The sequence below is a fragment of the Camelus bactrianus genome, chromosome X (genome assembly GCF_048773025.1).
Source record: "Camelus bactrianus isolate YW-2024 breed Bactrian camel chromosome X, ASM4877302v1, whole genome shotgun sequence".
NCBI classification, from domain to species: Eukaryota; Metazoa; Chordata; class Mammalia; order Artiodactyla; family Camelidae; genus Camelus; species Camelus bactrianus.
In genome coordinates, this window is record NC_133575.1 from 12,011,334 (window position 1) to 12,033,231 (window position 21,898).

General features: G+C 38.6%; 1 protein-coding gene across 1 annotated transcript in view; it reads left to right on the forward strand.

Moving 5' to 3' along the window:
* GRPR (gastrin releasing peptide receptor) overlaps window positions 1-21,898 on the forward strand; it is a 171,036-nt gene that overhangs the window by 74,081 nt on the left and 75,057 nt on the right. Inside the window, exons 8-9 of the mRNA XM_045505059.2 lie at window positions 10,544-10,607; window positions 20,638-20,701. The gene's annotated coding sequence lies outside the window, so the exon portion shown is untranslated. The remainder of the gene's footprint in view (window positions 1-10,543; window positions 10,608-20,637; window positions 20,702-21,898) is intronic.

Consider the following 21,898-nt stretch of genomic DNA (forward strand, 5'->3'; position numbering starts at 1 on the left):
AAACTTTCAATTATGAAAAACTGATCACAAATAAAATCAAGAATGTGTTTAGATTATTTCACTTAAGCTTCAGCTCCAATATTTGCCCTTCCCTCTATATGGGATCTTTAGCAACTGCAAAATGAGACTGAAGAGAAAAATCTAGGGATTCTATCCACATTTTGCATCATTTAGATAAAACTATGCAATGTGGTTGTGTTTGCTAAGAACTGCTGTCTCTGTAAGGCAGCAAGGATTTAATTCCAACTCAGTCCCAAGTGTAGTTTAAGGAGATTGACTTGAAGAGAAACATCTCATTTCAGAACTTTTCTCCTGGTTCCCTTCCTTTATTATAAAAGCACATCAAGGGAGCCCTTTTCACAGAGAAAACCCTTGAAATATTACTTAATAACATCTGAGATGACTCAAAATGATTCTTTAGGAGTATGTGCATCTTAATAGGGAATTCCAAAAGTGAGAATGAAGCCTTCAGTACCCAGAAGCATTCCTTCCCCAAAAAGGATATGTGTGGGATGATGTCTTTGTTGGGAGAGATTTTCTATCACACTCCGTCCTTCTGCCTACTCATGAGGATGGCTCAGCTGCCTAACAGGCATGAGGGTATGAGCTACAGATTTCCTCAGTGAGTAGTCTCACCAGGGTCAGTCCCTTGGACTGAAGGTTTGCTGAAATATGTTTCACATTGAGATGCAAAGGAGCAAGCAGACCCTTCTGGGGTGTTCATAGGGAGGCCAAGACTATCACTGTCAGGCCAGATGTCCAAATTTCCCTGGCATTGGTTTCTTGACTTGAAAATAATATGATTGGGTAGAGTGATCTCTAACACTCTTTCCTGCTCTCCGATTTTCTGATTCTGTGGCATGACACGGTGGAAAGAGAACTGAGTGAGAAGAAGGGTTACAGAGTCCTGGTCCCAAATCAGCCACCATTTAGTGATGTAACCTAATCACTTCACCTCTCTAAACGTCAACTGCAAAAGGAGAAAGCTGGAGAAAATTTGTCCAGAATTCTCTCTAGGTCTACATTCTGTCTGTAGTTTTCATTTATAAGCGACCTTATCATTTCTGTTCTTTGGTAAACTTTGTTCAGAAATGCATCTCAAAAGTTATTCCAGCTCAGAAAAGAGAAGCTTGGAGCTTTAGATTCTTAAGATGAATATTAGAGTAGAAAAAGGGGAAACTTTAAAAGTCTAAAAGATAGAGAGATTATGGACCTAAAATAATAGAAACATAATGCATCATTTTATTGTGAAAGCATTTTTAATGAACATCCTTGGAAGAAAAATAAATGGCTATACCACTAGTCAAAGGGAGGGTTAACAGTGTGCTTAAAAAAAAAAAAAAAACCCGCTATAAAAGACTAACTTAAAACCCCTGTATGGCAGAGTGGTGATCACTTGGAAGAAGAATTAGCAGCAGCAGCAGCACAAAGTCTAAAGTGATAGCAGATAGAGGTTTCAGGGCATGTTGACATAAGAGTGATAATAAGCTCTTTACACATAGCTCCAGTCACAAGCTAGGGGGCAGCTCTTCGACTGGACATCATGAGAAGCCAGGCTGAACTCTTTAGTCCTCTGATAGCGATGGCCAGCAGTTGTGGTGAAGCCAACCATCATGTTTGAGATACCATGCTGAAATTTCCACCAGGTACCCTTGAAAGAGATGCATATCTTTAGAGTAAAGATACTTAGAGAGTATCTCTAAAATAATAAATATAAAAGAACATCTATAAAATAATTTCAATTGACCAAAAAAATGTGTGAATGCCTGCTGATGGCTCTTTGTGCTGTAATGAAAGTAACATGAACATAATAATTAATGCAAGAAAGGACAGAGTTCTTCACCATTAGTCAGTTATATATGAGGGTGTGATATGTGCACTGACCCCAAACAGGAGAAAAGGATTGGAACATAAAATTAACTTATGATAGTTGCAGCCCTACAAGTAGAGGCTATGTTTTGATTATCTCTTTTCTCTTTCCACCCATAAATTCACCCTTTGAATAATAGCCAGCTCACACACAAGGCAATCTTCTTCTGATTAGTTTTCACCTTCTTCCCTCAAAGCCACATCAGAAAAGTACCAATTTAGATGATGAAACCAGACCCAGTGGCCTAGGTACATCGTATAAAGGCTTCACACTGAAGGAGCTACGTGGATTCTAACAGCTAAAAAAAGCAATTCCTGGGTTTAAGGTTTTTTTCTTTTAAAATTAGATTTGAAATCCAGTAAGATTTTTCATGATGTTGTTCCTGTTGTTCCTGTTCTGTTCTGTACCTGAAATGGTGACTCAGTCTGTAGCCTGTTAGACAACACCTGGGCTGAACCTTCAGTGCAATCAGAAAATGGCCCCAAAGTTTGAATAACAATCCATTTAAATGTATATATTAAGCTCCTAGGCACAGGCACAGAGGACATGGAGGAAAACAGAATTATTAATTAGTTTTTATATCTATATATACAAATAGGTTCAAAAACCTCAAAATTTTGCCACAATGAACATTTATTTTATACTTGTGGGTTTCGAAGTTGGCTGTCATTTCAACGATCACAGCTCGAGTAGACCAAACTCCACATGGCTCCTGTCTGCTCCACATTGTAGGACTCAGTCTGAAGCAGGAATGACTCTCTGGGCCGTGCTCTTCTCATGGAGGTGGCAGCTCAGAAGAGCCAGTTACCAATTGATTGCTCTCAACTCCAACTCACCCTCCAGTGCCTGCTCTGCAGTAGTAGACTGGACTCTTTCATCATTTATCCTTTATGGTGAACATGTCCTTTACAGTAAGCTTTGTCAGCGGAGGAACATTTCAGGCAGAAGGGGGCTTCTTTTCCCGGATCCAATATGCTGTTTTACTTTTTCTTCCTTCTGTTGCATGGTGCACGTGTGTAGGAACAGCTGTCAGTGCTTTGTCCCAGCTATGCACGCAGAGTGCCCCATCGCTCAGTGATCGCATGGCCTGGCCCAGGCCTGGAGGCCTACATGGCATGAGTCTCCTAGTGTGGACACTGGTACACTCTAGGCCTCATGCTGGCAGCGGTGCCCCAGCTCTCTCTGCACACCCACTTGCAATCCTTGGCTCACTTGTACCCCTGAGGGTGTTTCCTGTAGCCTTCTCAGCACATACCACATGTCACAGGCTGTGCACCACCTTGCCAGTGGGTGGGTTCTAGATACCGTGACTCGCTCTGTGCTCCTGCTCATCAGCCTCAGTTCGCTTGTACCCCAGAGATTTGTTTCCTGATACCTGGTGATTGTGGACCAGCTCTGGCCAGGGCAACCCAGCCGACTTCTCCACCATCCAATGGGCCACAGCCATACCCTCTCCAATGAGATCTAAACCCATCCTTGGGATCAGCCTTCTTCCAAATTTGTCCTTCCTTAAGTACTCTCTCTCATCCCTGGGGTATCATTTAGAGTTCCCTTTATGTCTCTATCTCTAATGGTTTAATAATTCATTATACTAAACTTTCTGTATTCAAATCATTGTTTCCTGATTGGATCCAGACTGATATGCTGTGCTTTTTAATGCTTCAGTTCAGAACTGGTACACTGTTATTTCTGTCCATATTTCATTGATCAAATCAAATCATATGGCCAAACTCAAGTTAACGAGGCAGGGATATCATCTCCACTTACCCCAGTGGGAGCTACTGCAAAGGCATGTGGCCACAGGCATGGGTGTGTAATTCTATTACAGAGAGTTACCAAGGGATTGGAAACAATAATCCAACCTGCCATTTGGAACCTGCTTCATGGAGCATATTGTGGAAGAAAGATATTAAGAAATTCCTGGGAAAACAAGAGCTATAAAAGGAGAATAGAGAGCATCAGGGGAGTATAATCTGTAACATCATAGCACCTCGTGTCTCGGTTCAGTTTCTTTAGCCTCAGCTGCAAGCTTGAGTCTTTACCATGCGTGTGATGTGTAGAGTCAGATTGTGAACTAGGTTTAAATGTAGAACTTGAGGTTTCCTTGCTCCAAGTCTCCTTTTTCTGGGCCTCCCTGGACTTTCCAGCAGCCATGGCCTCCCTGAGTTCTGTCCTTTGGTTGCCCAGGTCAGAAAGAAAGCAGGTTAAGATAGTACCACACTGTGATCACAGCCCACCACTCTGCCAGCTGCAAAAATCCAGAACTTGCAATGTGACAGTCATTTCTTCCAAATCTGAACACTCCTGCAAAATCTGCCTTATCTTGGTTTATTCTCCAGATCCTTTATGTAGTTGTTTTTTTTTTTTTTGTAATTTGTAATTTCCAGAATTTATAGTTGTTATCTGCAAGAGATGAGCTTTGTTAGGAGTTTATGCCAATGCATGAGAAATGAAACTCCAGCACTAGTCAAATAGGAATTTAAAAAATCACTTGCCTCAAAGAGCTCAAAGTCTAACAGAGGAAGCTTACATATAAACAAATAACTTAAAACCCAAGATCATAAAGCATGACATTGGACATATAGTTAAGGTATAAGGTTGACCAAAAAAAAAAAATCAAGAAAGCTTTGGCGGGAGGACATCTGATCTGATCAGAAGTCAAGAAGGGCCACGGGGAAGAGCGAGGTTGTGTGTAGAGTGCGAGGCCAGGAGGAAGGATGCGAGAGGCAGAAGGGGTCGAAACCATGACCTGACATTTATATAGCATTTCCCAAGTTTCACACTGTAATTATATCCATTATCTCATTGGGTTTTTAATGAACCCGGTGAAATCAAGCTATTGTGCCAGCAGAAATATTTTCCATTTTCTTGAAATGAATCCAAGCTTAGATGATTTCTACTCAATGTAGAGCAAGACTTTAAAACTATCTTATGTGAGGAAAAGAATATACATATTAGCCCCAAGTGGGAATTGAGAAGAAAAATATTCTATATATTCAAACTGCTTCTAAACATTAATCAAATGTGACATTGGCTCCCCAGACATTATGTACAGCACCCTATCACCTTTGTTTCTAATGGAGAAGTGTTACTGTTTTAAAGTCCTGCTAAAACTCCCCAAAGAACAGTATTTCCTTCACTATGTGTTTTTGTTTCTCTCTCTAGAAGAAATTTACAATAACATTGTCTTATAGTCTTGTTCCCCCGTCAACACACACATAAATACATGCTCCTCATTCTGAAAAAATTGAACCCATATTTTAAGGATTAGTTCAAGACCTACTTCTCTGCTCCATTCCATCCTTTTTTTAAATCTTTTTTTGAACTCCCATTTCTCATACTCTGCAGTGTGTCCCCAGCCTGGCTGTGAACCATGAATACCTGAGAGGCTCCTTCAAAATACATTTTTTTGCTGGGCCCCACTTGAAATTCACAATCTCTGGAGCTAGGTCTGTATTTTGTGGTTCTGCAGGTGACTTTGATGTGTCCCAGCACCTGTCAACTGGGACCCACTAATTAATAAGCATCAGATGATTCATCCTTAATTGTTGTCTGTCTGATGTATGTATGTTGGCCTGTGTTCTATATCAGGACTTCTCAACCTTTGAGGTGCATATGAACCACCTAAACATCTCGTTAAAATGCCGATTCTGATTCAGCAGATCTGAGTGGGCCTCAGATTCTGCATCTCTAACCAGCTCCCAGGTGGTGCTGATACTCTGGGAAGGGGGCCTCTACTTCCAGATTTCTTTCCTATTGCAAATGATACAATCAATAAATATTAGTCAATTCAAGGCCATTGTTTAAAAATTATGTGCATTTTATCCAATGCCATGTTCAATTATTGCCCTTTGGTACAGCTTTACAAAGATGTTTACAAAGATTTTTTACCCTTTCTCTCAGGATCTCAATAATGAAAATTCTATCATCACTTGGGGAAGTAGGGTATTTTATTGGCTATTCCTGCTAAGAGAATTTAAGGTGGAAGGAAAACAGAGACACTCATACTTGAAGACACTTATTTTATTTATTTTTTTAATTGATGTATAGTTGATTTACAATGTTGTGTTTCTGGTGTACAGCATAGTGATTCAGTTATACATATATATATTCCTTTTTATATTCTTTTTTATTATAGGTTATTACAAGATTGAATATAGCTCCCTTGGCTATAAAGTAGGGACTTGTTATTTATCTATTTTATATATAGTAGTGTGTATCTGCTAATCCCAAACTCCTAATTTATCCCTCCCGCACCCCTTTCCCCTTTGGTAATCATAAGTTTGTTTTCTATGTCTGAGAGTCTGTTTCTGTTTTGTAAATAAGTTCATTTGTATCATTTTTTAGATGCCACATATAAATGATATCATATGATATTTGTCTTTCTCTGTCTGACTTACTTCAGTTAGTATGATAATCTCCAGGTCTATCTCTGTTGCTGCCAATGGCGTTATTTCATTCTTTTTCGTGGCTGGAGTAATATTCCATTATACATATATATGTATATGCATATATGTATATACATATATACATCTTCTTTATCCAGTCATCTGTTGATGGACACTTAAGTTGCTTCCATGTCTTGGCTGTTGTAAACAGTGCTGCTGTGAACATTGGGGTACATATAGATGACAGATTTCAAATCCTCTAGTGGAGTCCTCCTCACCTGGGTGCCTGTTACAAAGGCTGCTTTCTGTACTCCATTCAGACCTCCTAAAGGAGAACACTTGGGCAAGGGGTTTAGGAATGCCTTTTAAGCAAGCTTCCCAAGCTCAAGTATATTAAAGTTAGAGTAACACTGTTCTAAGCTGGGCTCCTTCTTCTGACAGTTAAGGAAACTGAGGTCCAGAGAAGAATAATGATGATAATAATAATCATGACAAGCAGCAGCAGTTGACATTTATTTAGTCCATACTCCGTGCAGGCCACTGTGCTGATTACCTCATGTGACAGTTTAATTTTAATCCTCATAATAACTGTTATTTTTTGAGGAGCCCAGCGAGGTTAAGAAAGTTACCCTAGGTCACACAGCTAATGGGTAGCAGAGCTGGGTCTTGAACCCAGGTCTCCTGGCATTCTTTCTATTGTGTCTTCTTTCTAGTTCCCTTCTCCTACCATAAACTGTTTCACTGAAGGTTTCTTTCATCCCTTCCATGTATTCCTTGCCTCTATCCCATTCTTAGAAATAATCAAAAGAGAACCGAAAGCCACCAGCACTGAGAGCCACTCCAGCCCCTCCCTTGCTCCATGGCTGCTCTTTACCTTTTAGCACAGCCAGCCCCTGCAGTTCAGGCTACTCACTTACAGAGATGGGGCAGGGGGATCATTTTGATTTATTAAGGATGTTAAAGGATAATGTTCAAAAAAAAGCAAAATCATAACTCTCATACCAATGTAAAATGAACAACTGTCACCTATTTTCTATTGAACTCATTAACAGAAAACTGGAAAAGATGGTACCAAGAAGGCAAAGAACCACATATTTATATACAGTAAAGGAATGTTGAAATGAATTTGCAAAAACTGGTCTAATCATTGCACAACAATGAATTCCATTCCACTGGACACAGCTAGTTTGTACTTGTATGGACAAGAATTATTTACATGGTCATCAGTTTTCTACTAATTCATTTCTGTCTCTTCAGAGTTGTAGAATAGCCTTGTCAAAGGCAAAGGCTGGTAGGATGAGATAATCCTGAGACCCCAGCATTCCACTGAAAGGATACTCAATAATTTCTTTTGCCCACTCCAAAGTCTTATACTTTTCCTTATACTCTCTCTCCCCCTGTCTCCTAGAAATCAAAGTAATCTCTAAGAACAGTTATTCATGATCACAAAGTAAGGTTGGTCTCACATAAGGTTTGGTTTGACTATTTACACAGATATAGCAAGTGTTAAGCTACCATATAGGCCTTCCTAAGTTAACTTTGTTGGAAATTTTCATAAGGAAACTCAGATTGGACTTTTAAAAGCCTCTATTATTTGCTGCCCTGAAGCTAGGAAACCAAGCCTAAGAAACACTCTGAGGGGAGAGGATAGCTCAGTGGTAGAGTATGTGCTTAGCATGCACAAAGTCCTGGGTTCAATCCCCAGTGCCTCCACTAAAAAGTAAAATTAAAAATTAATTAAAAAATACATAAAGAAACCTAATTACCTTCCTCCCACCAAAAAAAAACAAAAACAAAAACAAAACAAAACAAAACAAAAGTACTCTGTATCAAATTTCACTTGCACAATCTACAAATTCTCCTTAAGTTCCCCTAAATGTACCAAGGTTCCTGGCCTGCAAAGAAGTCATGTTCTTGGTCACATGTAAGGCTGGACCCTCTAAGCATCATGAGTTTCCCTGGGAGGGCTTTGTGGGCATTGGTTCCAGAAATAAAATTTGAGTTCCATAAAAGTGTCTGGATTGATTCTAGCAATAAGGAAGATAGATTCTTAGTGAAACTAGGCAAAAAACTATATTGCCATAAAAAATAAGGTAACATAAAGATTTGGGGTTCAGGGGCAGTGGCAGAGGAAGGAAAGGTATCGGTGAGAATTAAGTATTATTTTAAATGTTATGGGTAACAAAAATGTCCATCAGCTGATGAAAGAATAAAATGTGGCAAATGTATGCAATAAAATATTATTCAGCAATAAAAAAGAATGAGGTGCTGATATGTGCCACAGCATGCCTCAACCTTGAAAGCATTATGCTAAGTGAAAGAAGCCAGACACGGCAGATCACATGTACAATTCCATTTATATGAAGTGTGCAGAATAGTCAAATCCATAGGGATAGAAAGTAGATTAGTGATTTCCAGAGGCTAGAGTGGCTGCTAATGGATACAGGATTTCTTTTTAGGATGATACATGTTCTAAAATTGACTGGTGATGACAAAGCTCACTGTGTGAATATACTAAAAACCACTGAATTGTACACTTTAGATGAATGAATTCTAAGGTGTGTGAATTATATCCCAGTAAAGCTGTCAGAAATGTTATAGGTTACAAACAGCTTAAGTAGATAGAGAAAGGTCTTTCCGATATAATCTAGGGGAAAAACATTCTTTAAAATATCAACTTCATTTCAAACAAGTAACCACAATAAAATTTTTTTCATCAGTTCATTCAGCCCTATGTAATTAGCGCTTGGTCTGATGGATCTTGGGTCAATAGAGTCGTGAAACCATCTGACTTAGTCTTGACTAAGAAAGAGTTCTGGTAATCCTGACTCAGTGCAGTGATATGATCTTAAAGTTGTCTAAGCGATGCTGTCTAAAGCCTGTACTGCAGAATCTTTTTTTTTTTCGCAAAATGTGAATCTTTTTTTTTTTTTTTTTTTTTGTCAAAATGTCAGTAATTTGAATGACCTGTTATAGTCCTTTTTCACAAGGCTCTGAGACGGTTCTTTTTTGTTGAAGACTCAGAGATGACCTGTAGTTTACAGCAAGTTTTCAGGCAAGAAATTAGAGTAAAATAAAAACTATCTGCGGAGCAAAGAGACTTTCACTGAAGATGAATGTTTTCTGAAAATTTTCATATGTGAAAGGTCTGATGAGAGTTCACAATAAGCATAATGCAACTGACAAGGACATTAGCTTGTTTCCAGGCCTTGAAAAGGAAAGATAATAAAGTCATTCTAAAAATGTATACAAATGTCTTTAAGCATAATGCTTATGCCTATTTTCAATAAAGTGAATGAATGTTACCTTTGATGTATACAAATGGATGAACACACACAAAAAATGAATGAACATAATTATTTGACAGGAAAAAATCTTGAGATATATAGTTATCGTGAAACACATTATATATAATATACCAAGAATATTCTAAGCATATACCAAGAATATCAAGTTAAAGAGATTCAGTGAGTCTGAAGTAGTTTCTTTTTTTTTTTAATTTTTTATTAAAGTATAGTTGATTTATAATGTTAGTTTCAGGTATATACCAAAGTGATTCAGTTATACATGTACATACATTTTTTTTTTCTTTTCAGATTCTTTTCCATTATATGTTATTACAAGGTATTGGATATAGTTCCCTGTGCTATACAGTAGGCCCTTGTTGTTTATCTATTTTATATATAGTAGTGTGTATCTGTTAATCCCCAGCCTCTAATTTATCCCTCCTTACCCTTTCCCCTTGAAGTAGTTTCTTGGTATCTGTATTTTTATAAAACTCCATGGGTAAATCTGATGTGCACCCCTGACTGAAATCTACTGGCCTAGAAGGTGCTAGATTCAAACTAAAGAAGCAAGACTGTGGTCTAGTTAACATTTTTAATAACTGAAATTATGACTGATAGCACTATACTGTTGCTGCCTAATACCCGGCAAAGCACCGTCAGGACTCTGAGAAACAGAAACATACCATGGACAGTGAAGGCATTCATGAATCTCTAGAAACTTCCCATAAAGCATACAATTTCTAAAATACTTAAATTCATGACATTTACTTAAGTGCATTCAACCTAGGGAAGGCTGAGTATCACTTATTTGACTACTCTTCCCATATAACTCACTAATAGGAACGAATAAAGAAACCAAATGTTTCTAGCTTCCTTTTATTTGAAAGGTGAAAGAACAAACCTTTGTGATTTTCTAGAAGCCCTCTAAGAAATCCACAAAGATATTTTTAGGTGTAAAATACATTCTGAAAAATTTATTTATCTTTTTCTTTATTAAGGATCTGATTTGGAGAAGGCAAAAATCAAAGAAGTTGTCACAGGAGACTTGGACACTTGATTAAGGTAGGATTATGGTGCCTGAGAAACAACATCTGGTTCTATATTTAATCAAAGTGTCAATAAACATTTTAAACTAAAAAAGAAGGTAACATGATTATAAAGAATTTTAGTTCTTTCATAAGTAAGGACTGAGGAACCTTTGTTCTTTTTTTTCCTTAAATAGTCAAGCATATAATAAAGTCAACATAAAGTGCAGGAAATTATTCTGGTTAGACTCAGAATCTCTGCTATTTAGAAAGTAAAAAAAAACAACCCTTCATGTTGTAGGCAAAGGCAATAAGCAATAAGGCAAGGAAATAAGGCCATCAAAATTGAGTACATTTGTCAAGATTTTAACACATTTTATAACTTTTATTTTCAGACTTGGGTATTATAAACCAGGGCAAATAAAATTTACTTTCTAAATTTTGCCCTTCATTAACTCCTTTGTAGTCTGGAACAAACTGACACTTTAAGACAGATCTTGAGGGCTCTGCAAGGTTAGCAGTGATTTTATTGTAATTTTAAGATGTTATTAGTTAGGTTACAAGGACACTGGGCTTTCATCTTAGGGACCTTCTCTTGCTCTCTCACTCACTTGCTCCAAGGGAAGCCAGTTACTATGTTTTGATCGGCCCTACCGAGAGGCCCACATGGCAAGGAACTGATGCCTCTGTCTAACAGTGATGACCTGAATCCTGCCAACAGTCATGTGAGCGAGCATGAAAGCAGATTACCCCTCCATCCCCCTTGAGCCTTGAGATGACGTGTCCTTAGCTGACTCCTTGTCTGCAGCCTTGTGCCAGCACCACCCAGCTAAGCTGCCCTCAAATTCCTGACCCTCAAAGACTGTGAGATAAATATTTGTTGTTTCAAGCTGCTGTGTTTTGAGTGGGGAGAGGGTAATTTGTTATACAGCAGTCACTAACTAATACACCCCTCATCCCATCTCATGTGTTAGGTTTTTCAGGCTACAAAGACTTTCACATGCTGATTTCACTCAATCCCCATGATGGTCACTGGCGCATTGTCCCCATTTCACAGATACAGAGGAGTGGTCACCCAAGATTACAATTAGTCAGTCCTAGAGTGGAGACTGTGAAGATCTTGAGCATTTTAACTCCCTCCCAAGCAAATTAGTTCTACTACATGCTACCAGTTTAAAGAGTATCACTCCAAACTCATCTGTCAAGGTTGTCACTATAGTGAATTTCATATCTGTAAAACATTCACAAACATGACTTTCCCTAAGATAAATATCCATTAAATATGTTATAAAATACAGCAAAAGCATCTAAAACAAAACTGGCTTTCCCTTAAAAGAATAAACTATTGCCATGTAGAAATGTTTGACTATCAGCTTTTTTTCTAGCTAGTTGGCCCAATACAATCCAAAAAAAAAAAAAAATTGGGTCAGAGAAAAACAAGAATGAATATGATTTTGTCTCAAATAAATTTCGATAGCAGTTCACTGGCTATTTATGGTGTCAACAGAAAAAAACATGCACAACCTAAAAGTTGAGAGTTTTGTTTTATTCAGCAGACTTTCTGAGGCCTCTAGCCTGGGAGGCAGCCTCTCAGATGGCTCTAAGAGACTGTTCCAAAGAGGCAGGAGAGGAGCCAGGATATATAGGAGTTTTTGCAACAAAACCAGGTAGTGGAACATCAAAAGATTACTGTTAATTAAAGAAAACCAGATATCTCAAGTTAAGGAATGTAGCGCTTTCCTATGTATGGGAAGGAGCAAATGTCTGGGCTCATTGAAATCATTCCTTTTATATGCACCTAGCTATCTAGGGCCAGTATCCTGTTCTTTGACATCCTGGGTTCCCTCAGGGGCACCACTGGGGGTGGCTGCCTGCTTGTCTCCATCCTGAGTTCCCTTTGCTCACTCTTGTGGGTGGCAGTCACGGCTAATGACTTGATGGCTGCAGCATCCTTTGTTTACTGATATGGCTGGCAATATTTTTCATTCACAGTGTAACAGTGGCTTGTTGTGAAAATGTCCTAATAAAGTGCCTTATATAAGGCATTTAAGTAACTAGGCAGATTATTTCCTCAGAATGTCTTGAAATCTTCAGGTAAACACACTAAAATGATAAGAAATGTGGAATTCTTGCTGAGGAATATAGTCAACAGGTATTTTTATCCAATTCTCAATTATTCACCTGGTGATCTGCCTTGTGAGTTTCCTGAGGGCAAAGACCTGAGCCTGCACATTTACAGGGGTCGCTCCAGCAGCATCTGCTTGGCACGCAAAAAGTCATCAGTATGCATTTTAATCTATTAATTGTTTAATGGCTTGTAACCACATTTTACTGTCTTCCCCACATTATACTATCTCAGAAACATGCTTTATAGAGTAGCAGAGGAAGAGTAAAAAAATTAATATTGAGAGGAGGGATGTGAGGTGAAAGAGATATAAAACCGTTGTATTGCAGCTCTTTTTTAAAGACATATTATTAATAGTTATAATAGCAAATATAACCAATAAAACAAAAATATCAACCTTGCCCAAATATCAGAAGAACTATGATAGAAAGCAAAGAAAATGAATAAAAGTTGTCTGTCAGTGTAACACCAAAATGGGAAAACCAAGTACAAATATATCTGTCCTATAAAACATGTAACTGGGCTTAACTTACATTTTAAGGGGAAAAAAACCAAACAGACAAAAAAAAAACCTTTACCCCAGGGTCGTGCTCACACAGTCACAGCCTCTCTTGAAAGGCTTGGCCTTGCTGCCAGCTCTTTCTCCTTGGCCAAGGAACACCGTAGAGGCTCTCTCTTCTCGAAATCCCTCTTTGAACCTTTGTCCCTTCTATTTACCATCCAGTCTCTCTCACCTCTGCTTCTTTCCCACTGGCTAATTCTAATTCCACTTGCTCACTTTCCATTCATGTCTTAACCCACAGCAATCTGGCTTCTGTCTCTACCAAATTGTATTATATAAAGTGACTGGGGATCTCATGATTACCAAAGCCATTGGACACTTTCCATCCTTTATCTTACTGGAACACTCAGCTCCTTCCATTTTCCAGTGAATCAGAAGGCAAAACAATCAGCTAAGAGTAATAAAGGAAATAGGAGTGGCTTCTCAAAGAAACAGGTTTCTGAGTCCATTTTTCAAGAGTGCATCATATCCGAATAGTCCTTCCACGAAGTTAGAAATGCAAACAGAAGCAGAAACCATGCAGCATGCATTAAATTGACTAAAACAGCGCCATCAATTTAATGATGGATTCTTTGAGTGATTTAAGTATCAAAACTATCAATATCTACTTATCTGTGACAAGAAACAAGAATTAAATGAAGGAAATGGTGCTATTTAAAAGTCCTTGTGTTTTCAGTATCACTGAAGCCACAAAAATCTCTCCAAAATTTTTTATTTAAATAATGGGAGCCTTTTGCAGAAGGCCAGAATGTGAAAGTGTTAATTGATAGAGACTCGCAGGCAGCCTTGTTCTCTGCTACCAGCTTTACAGAACTCACTAAGTGTCTTACAGACCTGGAACATAAAGTTCTGCAGCTATAAGAAAAATCACACGAAGTTGAAAATGACAACCTCTAGAACTACATGGAAGTGCAAATTAGCAGTACAGCCCAGGATCTGTCCAAGTTGTGTGAAAAATGAAAATCAATAGTAAGATGCACTTGGGGCAAAGTTAATAACAGAAATGCAATTAAAGGAGAATGTAATAAAAGAAAAGGTTGTTTAGGGAAAGTGAAAAATAAAATTGTCATTCTTAGATGAGCAGTTTAGATGTGCAGAGGTTTCCAAGTGCTTCCCTTCCTTGATATCCAATGCAGAATCTTAGGGGATTATCACCCAGATGAAAACAAAGTATCGGCAACCCATGAGTTTAAGGGAGGCAGAAGTGCTAGTTAATCATATTGTAAAGGATAGCCAAGGCAATCTTGTATTGACCAATATCACAGAGCCAATTTACAATGTCAAATGGATACAGACCAGACATGTGAGATGCCAAGATAACAAATAGACTATGCCACATCTCACAGTTGTTGCTGAGGATCAAGTTTTAGGGTGAAGTGTTTATAGCTTCTGAAAATTTCTAGCAGAGAACAGTCAAGAGGGCAGCAAAAGTAAATAGTTGGGTATCCCATCAGATACAGAGTGGGAGTGAGGACGCATCGCCCAGGAAGACATAGGGAGGTGCCTGAACAAAACCATCTTTGGGTAGAGCCCTGGCAGGATCTACATTCTCACTTTCAAGGATTTTAGACCAAGTCTGGATCCCATGACGGAGATTGTATTAGTTTCTGACAGCTGCTATAAGAACTTACCAGAAACTTGGTAGCTTAAAAGAACATTTACACAGATCCTCATCCTCTGAGATCTTTGTTCAGGAGCCTGGACTATAAGGAAGCCTTCCAGGTGATTCTGATGGTGGTGCCTGTAGATCACATTTTCAGAGACACTGTAATTGAGAATTGATGGGCACGTTGATCTTTAGGGTTTCATCAAAATCTTTGGAAGTAACACTTTTTAAATTAGAAAATACACACTATTGGCTTGAGAATAATTTTGAAAATAGAAATTAAGATTTCAAAAGCACAAGTCAGCATTTATGCAAAGTGGCTTTGCAGTTATCCAAAGCCATGATAAGCGGGGCTACTATAGTACGTGAGATAACACAAGATTAACAGTGATTAATAAAGATTTAAGAGAGGCTGGAATCAATAGGTCAGTTATAATGGCTGTTCTAGTCATAGTTACTGAGTTAGCGTATAATTTATTGTTATTAGATCAATAAGGATGAAGGGAGTCTTTAAATGTTTAGGCAAGTGTCTGTGTGAAACGAGGCTAAATCATAGCACAAGCTGATGAAAAAAGTCAATAGAAATTCCTTATTTAAGGACAGTTTTTTTCTTAGAGAGTTTTTGTTGAGCTGCTGTGATACTCATGGTCTTGAAACCAAAGCTTCTCACGTATTAATATATCACATACCTATACTTGGAAACACATTTTACAAGTAGGTTTAGCACTCGCTAAATAATAAGTTTGTTAAAAAAAATCAGAAAACTTGACTGGATGATTTGTATTGAAAGGGATCTTTGGCATTGAAGAGGATCTGTTTTACTTGACACCACACAGATAGTGAAGGCAACAGGTTAGAACACTTAGAAAGAATGGGCAAGATTGACTTGAGAAACTTTATAATCTCGATTCCAGAATCTTCAACAGTTTAAAAAAGTTTTCGTATCGACTGTTTTAGGGGACAAGTGGTGAGAAATGAAATAATTATGTTGATGCAAGTTGTATAAAGGCTTCTAAGGAAGTTGTTCAGGAATAGTTGTTTTAAAAAGATGACAGTAGCAAGCTGAATTGTGACCTCAGAACCTGAAGAAGCAAAGGGGGAGTGCCTTGTATTTGTTTTACATCCAGGACACTGCAGGATGATAAAGTATAATGAAACAGAAGAGAGGCTATTTCAGGAGAAAGTGGGGAGAGTGAAAAATCCCACATTTGGTTGCTTGCATTACATAGAAGTCTTCTTATTTCAAGTGATCGGAACAGATCTGTAAACTGAAAAACTCAATATTAGGAATCATAAGATGTACATGTCATAAGCATGACATTCACTTGCCAGTCCTTTGCTGTAGGTCATGCCTTCTTCCTGCAGGGTAGGTCTGATTGGAATTCCAAGTTGTCCTGCTTATGTCAAGAGATGGTGTTAGGTGTTGAGTGGGGTTTTCTCCAGCTTTTCTTTTTTTTAAGTCTGGAAAATCAAGTCCCATAGCTGAAAGTGAAAAAGGGATTATGTGGGCCATACCTTAAATTTACAAAAGTAGCCAGGACTCTAGCCAGCCACCTGCCTCCAGGACTGTGGAGAAGAGCCAGCAGAACTAGCTTCTCTCCTCTCCTGCCTCTGCCCTACTCCATGCAAATGAAAGACTGGGGAGAAGAGAGAGGTGAGCCTGTGAGGTAGAGTGGTGCTCAGGCAGAGAGGCCATCCCCTCTACTCCCTGTGAGGGGAGGCAACATCCTGAATAACTGGGGAACATTTGCAGGAAAGAAGGCAGACATCACACTCCTGAGTTGGATGTCTGCTCAGCTTACTGCCCTGCCTGGCTGATACCCAGGTGGGGGATGGAGCATTAGGGAGCGATAATAAGGGCCACCCTCTTGGGCTTCCCCATGAACATGGAAGATGGATTTGGGCTGTTCCCAAAGGAGCTGTTTTGGTTTGTGGTCCTACTCAGCAAGATCTGTTGAGACCCTCACCCATCCACATATGTCCATGTTCAGCCTTTAAAGGCTTAGTTATAGCAGTAATGACGACCGCCCCAGCTAAGAAGCCCATCTTTCTGGGTAAAGAGACAATGTCTGTTTTTCCTCTCCCTTTTCCCCATCCCCTCACCAGAGGGATAATTGGGGAGAGGGGCAGGGGAATCAGAGGGCCACAGAGGATAAGGAGGAGAGCTTTACGAGTAAAAGACTGAAAGTTTAACAAGAATCCTTTAAAAACTGGAATGACATCGTTCTAATGACTAAAAGTGACTAAGAAGTTTTGTCATAAAAATGAGACTCCCAAAGGAGTGGCCAGAGCACAGCTGGTGGCAGTTACTCCAAAATGAAAACTATTTCACATTTGTACCCAACATATTGAAATTTTCACTTAAAAAACCATACTTGAATAATCTACTCCTTTAACATGTAGTCTGTTATTTCCAGTGGTATTTTTTTTTTCCTTAAGTGAGAACTTAGACTCCAGGGAAGCCATTTCAGTAAAGCACCCTCTGAAATTGTTTTGCTCCACACACTCCATCTTTTACTTTTTTTCCACTGCTGTCTAATCTGGCGGCAATTTTTAAAGCAATTTGCATTTATTGAGTCTTTCCAAAGGGATTCAAGTTTTCACAACAACAATGTTCTTTCTACACCAACTCCACTGGTTTATCTAATATTTTGGTTCAATCAAGGAATTAGGAAAACAAGTAAAAATGGCATAAACAAGCTTGGGAGCCAACACAGCTGATTTAGGGGAGGCAGACAACCTGAATGGCACGAGCAGAGGTGACAGGCGTGTTCGAGATGCCTTTTCCCCGACTCTTCTCCAGCGTGTCTGCTCACTTAACCCTCCAGGTCAGACTGACTGGCCCACAGGACAGACGGTGCTCACAGCTCATAGGCTTCTCCTGCATATTTTCAAGCTGTGAGAGAAAACATTTTGAACTCCACTGGGGACTTCTGGGGTTACCTTGGGTAAATGTAAACTATTTTCTTTAATTCATTGAGTATCGGCGCTATGCCTGCTTAAGAAGAATGCTTATTTGATATAAAATTACTCACTTCTGATGATCGCCAGCATAAAGTGAATAAAATCTCCCTGAATGTAAGCAGTAGGAAGCAACACCACCTCTCCCCAGAGATCCTTAAACATCACCCACCTCTATTTTCAACTGCATTTTCTGCAGATTTCAAGCCCCAATTTAATCAACCTTATGCAGTATGCAATAATATGTTAATGTCTAATTTTGTCTGCATCGATCTCTCCAGTAAAGAGAGCTGATATTAAGAGAGGATATTCAGATGCATGCCTATTCTTTCTAGTCTCCATTCAAGAGTTTCCTCATTAGAGCTATTATCTTAATTTTACCTAGGATAGCTGTTCATTGTCTCTAGGAATCTGGTTTCTTTTCTAGTTCCCATTCTGTGGGAGTGACAGAAATCTAATCTTAGTCATTTCAAGGGTTTCCTCCAAAGCACACTTTGTCTAAGACCAAAGGTTCTTAAATATTACCAAGGAGATGAAAATAGGAAGTATCTGATCCTAAAGTTCCTCTGTCCTGACTTTTTCTCATCCAGCGGATCAGTTACTTGTGGCTCATGTTAAGGACTTGGAGATTATTTTGCTCCATTATCACTCCACTCGGGTACAGAGATGGCACCTACCCATGAGGCTGCTGGGGCATCACCTGCCTGGACTCACCATGAATCCATTTCCTGTCCACGCCAGGGGCAAACTTGCCAGTAGGGCTGCAAACACTTTTATTCCTATGTCTTCAGAGTGTATGTAAAAGCCAAGAAGAAATGTGTAGATTTTTTTATTTCTCCCTTGCTACCCCCAGGATTGATTAGAAGCCACTTGAAGCACTTAATTTTTGCAGCATACATTCATCCAAAAATACTTATTGATTGCATACTATATGCCAGACACTACCCAACACAGTGTGTTCCTGATGACCTAGAGAGTGCTCACCCTTCCCTGGTGGACAGTGCCCTGTGGGAACCTTGACTAGGCATCTTTCTCTGAACATTTCAAGATGAGCTATGAGCTTAATAGCCAGGTCCAAGATGAGGGTTCTCTGGATGACTCAAAGACTTCTCATGCTGATGGTGAAGACCAGCAAGTAAACTACTCTACTTTTCCATTTATTCTAAAATGTAGGTTATTTATTCATATTTATCATCTCTAAAATTGAAATGCATCTTTCAGTCAATGGCAATTTATAACTGCTGTCAGCCAGGTAACATTCATGTGGTTGCCATTGTGTATTCATAATGTATTGCCCCCATATGTATCTTAGTTATCTATTGCTGCATAACAAATTACCCCAAAACTTAGAGGCTGAAGACAACAACATTTATTACATGAAATATTTTATTACATGAAATAGATCAGGAGAACAGGTAGGGCTCAGCTGAGCCCTCTGACTCCAAGGTATCTCCTGGGGCCATAACTATCTTAAGGCTCAGCAGGGGGTAGATCTGCTTTTAAGCTCACTCCGGTGATTGTTGACTGGATTCAGTTTCTAATGGGCTATTCAGCTGAGGCCTTGGTTCTTCATAAGCCATTGGCCAGAGACCTCCCTTAGTTCCTTGCCTAGCAGTCTCCAGACAGGGCAACCCATGATATGACAGGTAGCTTTACTAGAGCAAGCAAGCAAGAGGGAGAGAGGGAGAGAGAGAGTCAGGTAGCCAGAAAGAAGTCAGCTTTTGTAATCTAATCTCAGAAGTGTCATCCCATCACTTTGGTGAGTTCTAATCTTTAGAAGCAAGTCACTAGGTCCAGCCCCTACTCAAGGGAAGGGGATTATACTAGGGTGTGAATACCAGGAGGTGCAGGTCATTGCAAGCCATTTTAGAAGCTGTCTACCACACTGCCTGTGATTATGGAACTTAGTTTATTCCTTGGGGTATGAGTGGCCACAGCAGTCCCTTGACATTTCAGTCAACACACCATTTTTAAGGGCAATATGAGGAAGGAAGATGAATCCTAGTTTTCTGAAAGTGTTTTGTCAGCACCTTCAGATAGCAGAGTGAATGTCAGTGGCTTGGGTGAAAATCCAGAGATACTAGGAGAGCAGACTTTAAAGAAATGCTTCAGCAACAATGCTGTTTTACCTACATTCTCTTCTAAGAGTTTTGTGATATCATGTCTTATGTTTAAGTCTATAAGCCATTTTGAGTTGATTTTTGTGTATGGTGTGAGGGAGTGTTCTAACTTCATCGATTTACGTGCGGCTGTCCAGCTTTCCTGACACCGCTTGCCAAAGAGACTGTCTTTTCTCCATTATATATTCTTGCCTCCTTTGTTGAAGATTAATTGACTGTAGGTTTGTGGGTTTATTTGCTTTGGTAATTCTGGGTCTTTTGTGGTTCCATATAAATTTTAGGATTATTGCTTCTAGTTCTGTGAAAAATGTCCCAGGTAATTTGACAGGGATCTCATTAAATCTGTAAATTGCTCTGGGTAGTATGGCAACAATGCTGTTGATGGGACGATACTGTGGGGAAAGGTGAACATGAATGCCTCTGAGTAGCAAATGATTTAGAAAATTAAATCCTGAATGGGAAAGGGTTTTAGGAATACCTCAACCAATTTATTTCATGTGTATTTTTCATTTTATGAATGGACAATAGTGACATGATTAGAATCTATGCCTGAATGTGTGCAAAACAGCTCTTTTAATAAACTTAAAAATAAAATGAAAACTAAATAATATTGAAAGCATCATGCCCAAGTTTAATTTGCAACTTTTTTTTCTTTATTTAAGTGTTACATGAAATAATTTCCTCTAATTACAGGCATCTTAAATTCAGTGAATCAAGAAATGATTACAGTGCAGCATGATGAATTCACAAACCAGAGGTAAGTTATCCCTGCCTGTGGACTCTAACTGTGCCAGGGAGTCTGCAGCCTAGCCAAGATGTGTTTTCAGTGGGTCACTCACCTGGACGTGTACACACCTCATTTAAAGTACAATGAAAGTAAACAACTAAAGCTTCTGAAACATTGGGGGAAAAGAGTTAAAGGTAATCATAAACAATCTCATATATTGTGCAAAGGAAAGGAAGACTTAAGAGATGACAAAAATGTCCTGTCAAGCATAGTAGAAGTAATTTTCATCAAAGTGAGATAACTTTTTATAAGTCCCACCTCTAGTTCCCAGTCTGCAATCACAGACCCCAAGGGTTAGGAATTATTACCAAGGGCCCAAGAACCCATATGCATTTGAAACATTTTATGTAGAAAGGCTAAATAGTCTCTTAAACACTTCTGAACCACTATTTTTCAAATGTATTAAAGCACTTTGTTATTAATCAAATACACATGATTTTCAAGCAGTTTTTGACATCATCTTAACTTTTTTATTGTGGTTTGTTTAAGCAACAAACATTAAAAATATAATTTTTATCGGTGGGAAAGAGTCCATGAAATTTTTACTTTAAAAAAAAATACCCACTATGGCAAAAATTCTGGGAACCACTGTCTTCAGAGTTACTGAGTTGCAAACTTAAGCATGTTCAAAAATGATTCATTTTCTATGTCCTCATACCCTTAGGAAAATCATTTATCTCCATGTTACCAGATAAAGACCTATCACTTGCTATCACTCTTTCTATTTAAAATTTTATACCCAGAGATAAAACTTGTCACGATTTTAGAAAGAACTCCAATTTTTATTCCAACATGTTGAAAGGAAATCCATTTTGTTTCTGAGAATAATGAATTGAATTTTAAAAGAGATTTCAGAATTTCTTTTTCTCTCTCTGTTGCTTAATGTCAGATTTTTTCTTTTAATGGCAAGCTATCTTTCATTTTTAAATAACATTGGCCTATGAATGTTGGTTTAATTTTTTTCAGTTAAAATGGTGAGTCACAGTACAATGATGATTTTATTATACAATTAAGAAGCAAGAATACCAAAACTTAGCCAAGATGATAAAACTATTAGTGCCCCATCACAGCCAAAATGATTCACTTGCTTACCACCAGAGATAAAATTAGTCATAATTCAGGTATATTCTTGATAAAATGGAAAGAGAAAATTTTAGTAAGTATACT